Below are 9,730 nucleotides of genomic sequence, written 5' to 3'. Positions count from 1 at the left end.
CCGAGCATAAAATGGCTGTTTGGCGACGCAGTTGCAATGATCATAACAACAGTAAGACATGACACTAGCGGGGTATCAGAGAGACAATTCTGTAACGGAAGATAGGAAGACTAGAAACTTACGCGTGCAGACGCGCTCTGTGCAGACGTGCTCTATAGTTACAGGTCCCTTCAATAGACGGCGCTGGTGTCGGTAAGTATCGTCGTCTATTTACTGAACATGTCAACAACTATGGCGCCGTGTTTGCGAAACACCACCATGCCTGCCTCACCCATTTTACCTGTGTGGAAAATGCAAAGAGGCGCATCCTAATTTCACATTTCATCGATTCCTTCATCACGAGGAACAGTTAAGTATATAGATAATCCATAAAAACACTAATTTAGATAGTGTATGAATATATGATACAGTAAAATATAAACCTAACTTTCGAGATGCTCGAGAGTTAAGTATAATTAGAATACAGCAGAGCAGTCTTGACTTTAATGGATTTCATTTTTATGCAGTTTTATTAATCTGAAGAATAATAAATGGCAATTGATATAATGGATAACAGAAACCTAGTTTTCTGATGTGGTCGTTAGGTAAGCACTTGAAATTAATGAAGCTAAATGGGTAATTGTCCAGAACTGCGCCCATCTCTGCGAATGACACCTGTGAGGTCCCTTTTGCACATAGAAGACACTATTGTATTTTTCCGTTGCAAATTACTCGTTTCTGATACATTGATTTTTCATATAATTCATTACTGTTACCAACGAACTTAGATCTGCCAGGTAGTGGGAAAGGCTATGAAGATTAGGGAAATTATGGGGTGAAAGACGTTATATAGCTAGGGCGTATTGATAGTGCGATAGTGCCTAGGCTAGGTTAGATTAAAGTAGGTTTCTAAGCTCTACGTGCTCCAAAATTGGTAAAATTACCCTTTCAGCCCGGGGCTTCCGTGATTTGCTACAGGAAAGGTTAGCAGATTAATTAACAACACTTCAAGACTTCCCAGAAAAATAGTTTCATCGGCCATAGTGAGACGGGCGCAATTCTGGACATTTTTACCCATCTGTGAATAACTATTGACTGAAAAGTAACCTATCTCACCTATCTCTTATCCACCTGTCTACGAGGAAAATGTGACTACAGATTTTAAACATACCAGATTGTGATGTAACAAAATAACGCATCTGTAGTCACCATTTCTCACAAAAGAATCATATTGATGAGGCATCGTTATGTCTTTGCTACAATGCTTTTCCAGATCAAAATCTAGAAGGTAAGAAGATTATCTTAACAGAAATTTTGATTGATTTAAACCATTGATATACTTGTTATTTAATATTTACACTAAAATGGTGACTTATACATTACCAAATAATTCTAACATATTTCTTAGCATAAAAATGTGTAATGTGCAATGTGCAGTGACATCTCTTCCTAACAGTGTTGAGACAGATATGATGTATTCACACTTGTTTGATATTTCAACAAAACAAATATTTTGTTGGCATTATAAGTAGATGGTATTGAGTTATAATTTCAATGTTTTATGATAACCTTTCAATTGTTTTCCTTAATCTATTGTGTGCTGTCTGATGCTCATTTATATGGTGTTAATTTGTTAAAATCTACTAACTTTTTCAGAGATACATAAAATTGATCTGCCAGTAACTAGTGACTCATTAGCAATGTATGTAGATATTCCTGAAATCGATGATTTATCTTTTGGTAAGTATTTAGACATAGCATCAGTTTGTTGTGATGTACTTTATCAGTAATACTTGAAACACCTCTAAATACATAAATAACCAGTAAAGTTTTGATACATGAATAAGAAGTACAAGGTAAGAAAACACCATCGTCTAAACCTTGATGAAATTGATATCAGGATCTTATAAAAATCATGCTGCAAAGATGGTTGTGGTTCCCAGTTTATTCAATCTTAAGCATTATCATGAAAATTTAATTTATCTTTTGTTATTTTCTATTTCACCACTTCACAAATTTTCATAAGAGTATTTTAGCACATTGTTTCATTAATTCAGGAAGGAGTTGAGTTCATTTCCAGAGCCTTCCTTTCACATCAGGAAGGAGACTTACCAACTGGATATTTTGCAAAGTGAGTAATTTATATGCTTATTTTAAGGACTCTTTATGATCATGCTGTATGTATAAAGATTGATATGACTACCCTTTGTAATAATCTTGTTTTTCAGTGGAGAAACACATTCTACTTTAGCGTGTCAATTTCCTTGACCAGTTACAGATTCAGACGCAGGACAGGGGCATCAGGATACCCTTAGAGATAACACATTGCTAGCACCACCAAGTATGTGCAAATTGTTATGCATTAATTTGATTACTTGAGGGTTCATTCTATTCTGAATTTTTTTGTGCAGTATCAGTTAATTTGCTGAAAAGATCATTTGAGTTTTTATATAGTTTATTGAACTTGTGTATTTACTTGTGTTTGATGCATCAACAAATATGTTGCAAGCTACATGAAAATAATTATGTTTAAGGATGGTTTAGATCACAACAGATAATTTGATATTGTAGGGAAACATCTTGACAGATGCATGTTCACTTGTTTGACAGCAGATGACCAATCATGATTACCATGCAAGCAGCAATATATCAAACCAGCCTGGTATGTGGAAAGTTTAGTCACTGATTTTATTACTTATTGAGTTTAATACTGCAATGTCGGATAACTATTTATTTATTTGTCATTTAACTTTTTAAGCAAATTGTCTTATCTTAACTGTGTAAGCTTTTTACTAAATTGATAATGGCTTTTTCCTTTTCAAGACTGCACAAGTGAATTGGTCAAAGCTCTTAGCAAGAAAATGAAGCTAGTTGCACAAGTGAATTGGTCAAAGCTGTTAGCAAGAAAATGAAGCCTAGTAAAGTTATCAACAGACAAAGGATGAGGATGAATAGGTTCCTCAACAAAATTGAATCCATGAAAAAATAAGTCAAGCTAATTATAATATGTGTACTATGCCAGCATCTGTTATAAGGAATTCTTCCAAATACTTGAGTGGAAATGCCATAGATTTTTTCAAAAACACATACGAAACTAGTTGTCTTCATTATCAAAGACAGGCAAGAGATATGCTATCACAATGTTTTATTCTAAGTTTATATTTTTAAAAATGCTAGGCCATATGATTCTTTATTAAAAATCTTAACTCTTCCATCAACAAGAATGCTATGGTATTGGTTTACTAAATATAATGTTGGATTGAATGATTCTGTTTTCACATTATTAATTGATACAGTAGGAACCTTGTATGATAAAGATAAGGTTTTTGGCACTGTGTTTTATGCAAGATCCATAAAAAGTGCTCTCTAGTACAATACTATGAAAGGCCAAATAGTAGGCTTTGAAGATCTTGGCTCTTATTGAAGAACTGATAATGTAGCTAAGTATGCCATGGTATTCATGGCAAAAAGATTAACCTCTAAATGGAAGCAGACTCTAGCATATTTTTTCTTTTCTAAATCAATACATGCATCTATCTTGCCACAAATGATTCAGGATTGTGTTGTTAACTTGAAGGAGGCAGGCTTACATCTCAAATTTATTATTTGTGGTCATGATTCAATGAATAGGAGTGCTTATATGAAATCAGGAAGCCTGATTCTCCTTTTTTATTCATATTGCTGTAAAGGTTTTTGTTTTTATGATACACCTTTTAGAAAGTGTCTGCAATAATTTGCAAATGTACAACCTAGAGGTTGACAACAAGTTTCTAGGCTTTTGATGAAAAGGATTCGAATATGGCCATTCGTCTTGCTCCCAAATCTCTAGATGTTCATGTTATTAATGATAATTTTAACAAAACGATGGTAAATTTTGCATCACAAATATTTAGTAGAACTGTAGCTGCTGCCATCCATATTTATTCAGCATCAAGTGCATTCCCTCGTGAAAGTGCTTTTACTGCAAAGTTTTTAATTGAAATGGATCAGGCTATTTGATATTTTTAACAGCAGATGAATTAAACACTATGAATGTAGGTGTGCTCTGAGTGAAAATAATGATCATTTGCAATTTTTAAGAGATATATCAATAAAGCTCATTTAGAGTAAGTTTATTGAAACTAAGCAAAGCACTACTTGTACAGAAGGTTTGATTTTAAAGAATTTAGTCTTGAATATTTGTGGAATGATATCCATGAGAATTATCACCTTGATTACTTACTGTTGAATAGAATAAATCAAGAATTCCTAGAGAACTTCATCAGCCGAGTTAGATATTGTAGTGGACATTGTGATAACCCTTCTCCACCAAAATTTGTAAATATTATAAAGATTTTGCATGTAAACATCTGATGCAACACTCTATTGAAGGAAATTGTTTAGAAGATGCCACACCTGTCCTCAAATACATGAAGAAATGTGAAAAAATTACAGTAATGACAACAGTCCTATAAGTGATGTTGATTCTCCTGAAATGGAAAAACAAGAAATTCAAGTCCTTTTAGAAATGTGTTTGAATGCAGATGTAGCAGATATAGATTTTCCCAGTGTAGAAGCAGCAAATGATTTGTCACTCATTGAAGATGATACTAACTCTTGTAACTCTAATGACAGTGTGTTCAGATATAAGAGAATACTTTGGTAATTCCAGTGGCAGTGATTGTTCAGATCTAAGAGATTTTATTAATTCTTTCAACCCTTATGATAATGAGTCTGAGGAACTGAGAGAGTATTCTTTTAACTATGATGACAGTGACTGCTTAAATCCTCATGGGAGTGAGTCTTCCACATTAACAGAATGTATAACCTCCTACAACTCACATAACAAAGCCTCCTCAACTTTAACTGAGTACATTAATTCATTTAATCCATACATCTGTATAAATGAAATCATAAATGATGCAAATCAGACTACAAAATATAGATTCATGAAAGTGAAATGAAGTATGTAAATGGTTATATTTGTCAAGAACTCCAAAAAGATCATCTGTGTGACAATTGTAGGGATGAACTGAAATATATGGAATATGATGAAATGATAACCAGAGACATATTCATAAAAAGTAAAACCAAGAGAAACATCAATACCTCTGCTATCCTAGACACAAATATTTGACATCATTTTGAAATATGAAGCTGTTTTCTAAAATCATATAGAGTCTTTCATATATTAATATCATATTCATTCAAAACCTCATCATTTATTATAGGAAATGAGCAATCAAAATACTGAATTGTGTGAAGGGCTAAAGAAAACAATAATAAATTTGTTGGCAAAGATGCACATATTCTATTACATAAGGTTTTTAAATCAAAATATTAAAAGTAAATGCAAGGTCCCTGGCTCTTTTGATTACCAATACTTTAAGAAAAATAGAAAGCTTGCAAAGCTTACTCACCAGTAATGAAAATTCAATGTCATTTGTATTTTCAGGTTTTCTGACAGTTTAAGGAATGTTATACGTTAACTTATTAAGCATACACAAATTAGTTCTCTTTAGTTTTGCTGGTTCATTTTTTCATTTTAATATACTTTTCCACTTTCTTGTTCTCTTATGCCCTTTATATTTCTAAATATCTTATGATCTCTTGCTTGTATATATTGTAGCATGTGTTAAAAGCTTTCTTATATAGTGACAAGTAATTATTATACCAGTTTATATGGAATGTTCAGTGTTGCTGTGCATCCTTTGTTCTGTTTTGTTTTCTGCATGATGTTTTATGATTTATCAGCTTTGCTTTACTATTTTGTTTGCTGTTAGCCATTTCATTTACCACTCAAGTCTTAGTAATTTTAGCATTTCTTGTTTTGTGTTAAAAACACTTCATATATAAAAAATTTTGTAATTTATTTTATATTCTTCATATTGTATCTGATTTTGCATGTATTTATAATCACAAAAATAAATTAGGATATATTTAAAGGAAATTTATGCTTTGCATGTTGGGAAACTTTTTTCAATGCAGCAATGCTCTAACACTTTTGCACTGGGCTGTTTAGAGACTATATTATATTCATTTACTTATGTCCAGAAGCACAAAAGTGTCTATATATTTTTGCATGTTCTTGCCTTTGAGCATAAGAAGTGTTTTGCATGTTCTTGCTTTAGTTTGCTATCTTCAAGTTGTTTGCATATATTTTGTTTTGAATGAAATCTATATATTACATATTTTTAATATTTCTTACCTTCAATAACGTGGTTATTTTAACACAAACACATTGTAATACAGGAGGAAATGTAGTCGATGGATTTTTTGCCAAGAAATCATTATTAGTTTGTGTAACAATCTCATTATATATATTTTTTACCCTAGGGTTCACTTGAAAATCTGTTATTCATGATACAAATAATGATATTAATAAATCAGTTTGATACAAGCTTTTACTATTACAAAGTTAGACATATAAAAGTGTACATAAGTTGGTATACAACAGGGTATTAAGACAAAAATGATAAGAAAAGTGAATACACATCATTTTATTGTTATCGAAACAATTAAAAAATATATATATAAATACAATTCCTTTATTGATAATTGAAATAAAAAGAAAACTTAAAAAATCAATACCAAGCATGTAATTCCTTTACTGTACATCACAATTTTAAAGCAGACAAGTTTATTACCAAGAAATATAGGTGAATAATCACAGACAAATAATGGAAAATATTATAACTGGTAACAACCAGACTCTAGGCTTTGAAATTACCGCCACCCCCTCGTGGATATTCAGTTACAGGCCCGCCACTCGATGGGGTTCGCGTGGATTTTGGAGCACAAGTTCTTTTCAATGGGGCTCATACGCGTTTTGCTATCTTTCGTATATAGTCTTTGGCCTCATGGAAACAAAATATATCGTGTTCTTTTTGAACACCTGCTGCCTCCTCGCTCACAAGCCAAATTATTCGGAAAAAAAGTACAATTTATCTCTATGAAATGCTATTCTCTATAAGTAATTATTACTTCTATTGTAGCTAAAACTGTACGTAAAATTTCAACACAGAAGCAACCACGCTTGTACAAACACATTATCAGAGGTCAGTTATTACGATGATATGAACAGAAGCATTGATGCCCATCTGCTAAACTAAGGTCATGTACGGGAGTGGGTGGGACGGCGCACGTGCAATGTGTAACTGAAAGCTTCCTTGCTCATCATTTTACAAGTGGTATCCCTTACCACTAGGTCTGCCGTTTCGTTACCCATATTACACCCCAAAGGAAAGGAATAACAGCAGTGTTAGCTGGCAGCTGGTTACCTAGAGCGACGCTTTGAGCCTGGGTCCTTACATACGTAATCAAGGAATTAATTACCAAGTAAACGTAGGGAATTTTAACATACAACATAACTGATCCAAACAGCAGACATGTCAAATCCAGTAATAAAACCTTATTAAGAAAATTCAAGATAATTCGGTTATGAGCACTATACAAGCGCTCTGTTCAATGCAGAGTAAGAGAGACAATTAAGGTGCCTTAATACAACCCAAGTTATTATACCGAGGGGATCAGGTTCCGTTGCCTATGTAATTAGCTTTGCGTACGTTGAGCCAATCCATCTCAATCACTGGGTTACATTTTTTGTTTCGTTCAAAACAAGGCTATCAACTCTGAGGTGAACTGTTGTAATCAGCATATAAGTCGTCGTACCTAGTGACGCACACAGTGTAAGTCGTCTTAATCATTAACCAGATTGTATTTAATGCTTCCCATCCCACTGTTCAAGATTTTCGCCTTTATTGTATTACTTCTTGACCCATTTCTGCCGCATCTCTCACCTCCCGTCTACGCTTCATTTCTGTCCTCTGATCATTCCTCTATGTATCAGTCGCCTTATTTTTCTTCTGCTTGGCAATGATTTCCTCATTTGATATCATTTTCTTTCGTTTTGCTTTCCAGTTTGGATTTATTTTCTACCAATGCGCAATGATGAGACTCATATCCTGGTGAGGGAGAGTAAAGTCACTATCCCAGCTGCCCTGTGGAGTGACCAATCCTTTCTCTGTTGTTCTGCCTTGTATGTATATCATCCTTTACTGTCCTATGGGAGATTAACTCTTTCACTACTTTGAAATGCTAACCCCAGTGTGCCAGCCATGTAATTACAAGATATATAAGATCATCTGAACGATTCTTACCAATCAAAACAACTTCCAGGAAGTCTCGACTTCGAACCCACAGGAGCAATGTGTTGCTTAGTACGAGCAAAACAACCAATATTCAACCAACAAGGACACTTGAAGCCATCTTGCACCTCCGCACGTATGTACTGTATGGTGAATGTTTGCCTTACTTATACTCTAATGCCATAGTGATCTTTGATATCGAAAGTACTGAACTTTCAAGGAAGGAAGCGTCATAAGCTTACCAAAACCATATTTAAAAAATACCGACAAATCTAATTCCTACGTGAGATTTAATCAAGTTCTAAATAATCATACAGAATTACCTGCTTCAGAAAGCTTTAAGTGACTCTACAATGTCTCATATTACGGAGTATGTCACCAGACACCATTGATAACAAAGAGAAAAAAAAAATGAGACTATTGATAAGTTGCCACTGGGTATTGTGTATCCTTTTCATGCTGGTGTTGTTGTGCTAATGCCACCTGATTTTCAACTACTGATTTTATTCCATTGAGGCACGTCCACGTAACAGTGGCTCTAGTGCAAGCGTCTGTCTTTCCTGAATTAATTTTCTTATCCTCGGAATCTTACGGGCAACTGCATAATGGTGATGGATAAGAGGACGCATAGGGATGATCGTCTCTCACCATAAACTTAGTTATGATTAACCACATACAGACAAAATTGGGTAGAGGTGTTCCCTGACAGAGGGGCGTCGTGTGGAAAATAAGGGCATCTAGGATTGCCTATGGGTGATCAAGAGGGATAGTGTTATCCCCTGGAGATAAAGCCAGATGGGATCGTTCTGAAGTAGTGAACTTGGGATTTATTTTCTATCAGTGAAGTCACATATCATTTCTAAGCACTAGTGCTGGACCATTAGAAACTGCAGTGGTGATACCTTATTAGAATTCCGGTAAAAAGAAATCCTATATTTTTTTCTCTGCTAAAATACTAATTTGGATAATTATTGTATATATAACGAATGAAAACCGCGAGAAATGATTTTAATAACATCGAAAAGAAAATAAATTATCATTATAAAGTTCTTCGAAATATGACTTTGCGTTCTTAGTCTAGTCCAGCGTCAAAAGATGTTTTCCAGCAAGCATTTGTTCACATCCAGATTTTCCTTCGGTCCACCAGATCATAAGTCACTGGTTAATAATCGCAAACAAAACTTGATGCAAAAAAAAAAAAAGTATTGCAACGTAATTTCTGATATCGCATGTAGAGCAGGATCATCTTTTATAACACTGAAACCACTTGGAGGGATAGTAACTATGAGGATATAGAGTGCAATCAGAGGTATAAACTATCCAATTCATCAAGAGTGACCAAGTCTATTGTGTGTGTTACAGATACAGCTAGAGAAGTGATTACTACTATTTTGTGCTGTCATGTGCTTATATAGCAACTAATCGTAGGTGTGGCTTTATGATTCATCTTCAATGTCTACAGCTACAACAGTATGAAAAGAGAACTACAAGGATCTCCTTCGTGGTATCTTTATAATCCTAGTACTTTTCTTTCTTCGACAATCATTCTTCTCTAATTAAGCTTTACGACCGTCATAACTAAGACATAATCGAAAAGACACATCTAGAGCAAATCGAATGCTGCT

At 34.0% G+C, this 9,730-nt stretch overlaps 1 long non-coding RNA gene across 2 annotated transcripts; it reads left to right on the top strand.

Annotated features, from left to right (window-relative positions):
• The first annotated feature begins 242 nt into the window (after positions 1-242).
• Positions 243-6,147, top strand: LOC139755023 (uncharacterized). 2 transcript variants are annotated; one of them, XR_011714017.1, is made up of 7 exons: positions 243-348; positions 932-1,267; positions 1,636-1,719; positions 2,037-2,110; positions 2,252-2,320; positions 2,551-2,641; positions 2,803-6,147. It is a non-coding gene; the product is annotated as an uncharacterized lncRNA (long non-coding RNA). The 2 variants fall into 2 exon arrangements; XR_011714018.1 differs by lacking the exon at positions 932-1,267.
• The last annotated feature ends 3,583 nt before the right edge of the window (positions 6,148-9,730 follow it).

The sequence above is a fragment of the Panulirus ornatus genome, chromosome 18 (genome assembly GCF_036320965.1).
Source record: "Panulirus ornatus isolate Po-2019 chromosome 18, ASM3632096v1, whole genome shotgun sequence".
Taxonomy (NCBI): domain Eukaryota; kingdom Metazoa; phylum Arthropoda; class Malacostraca; order Decapoda; family Palinuridae; genus Panulirus; species Panulirus ornatus.
Note: the sequence above shows the minus strand (reverse complement) of the source record. Positions and strands in the feature narration are given on the sequence as shown.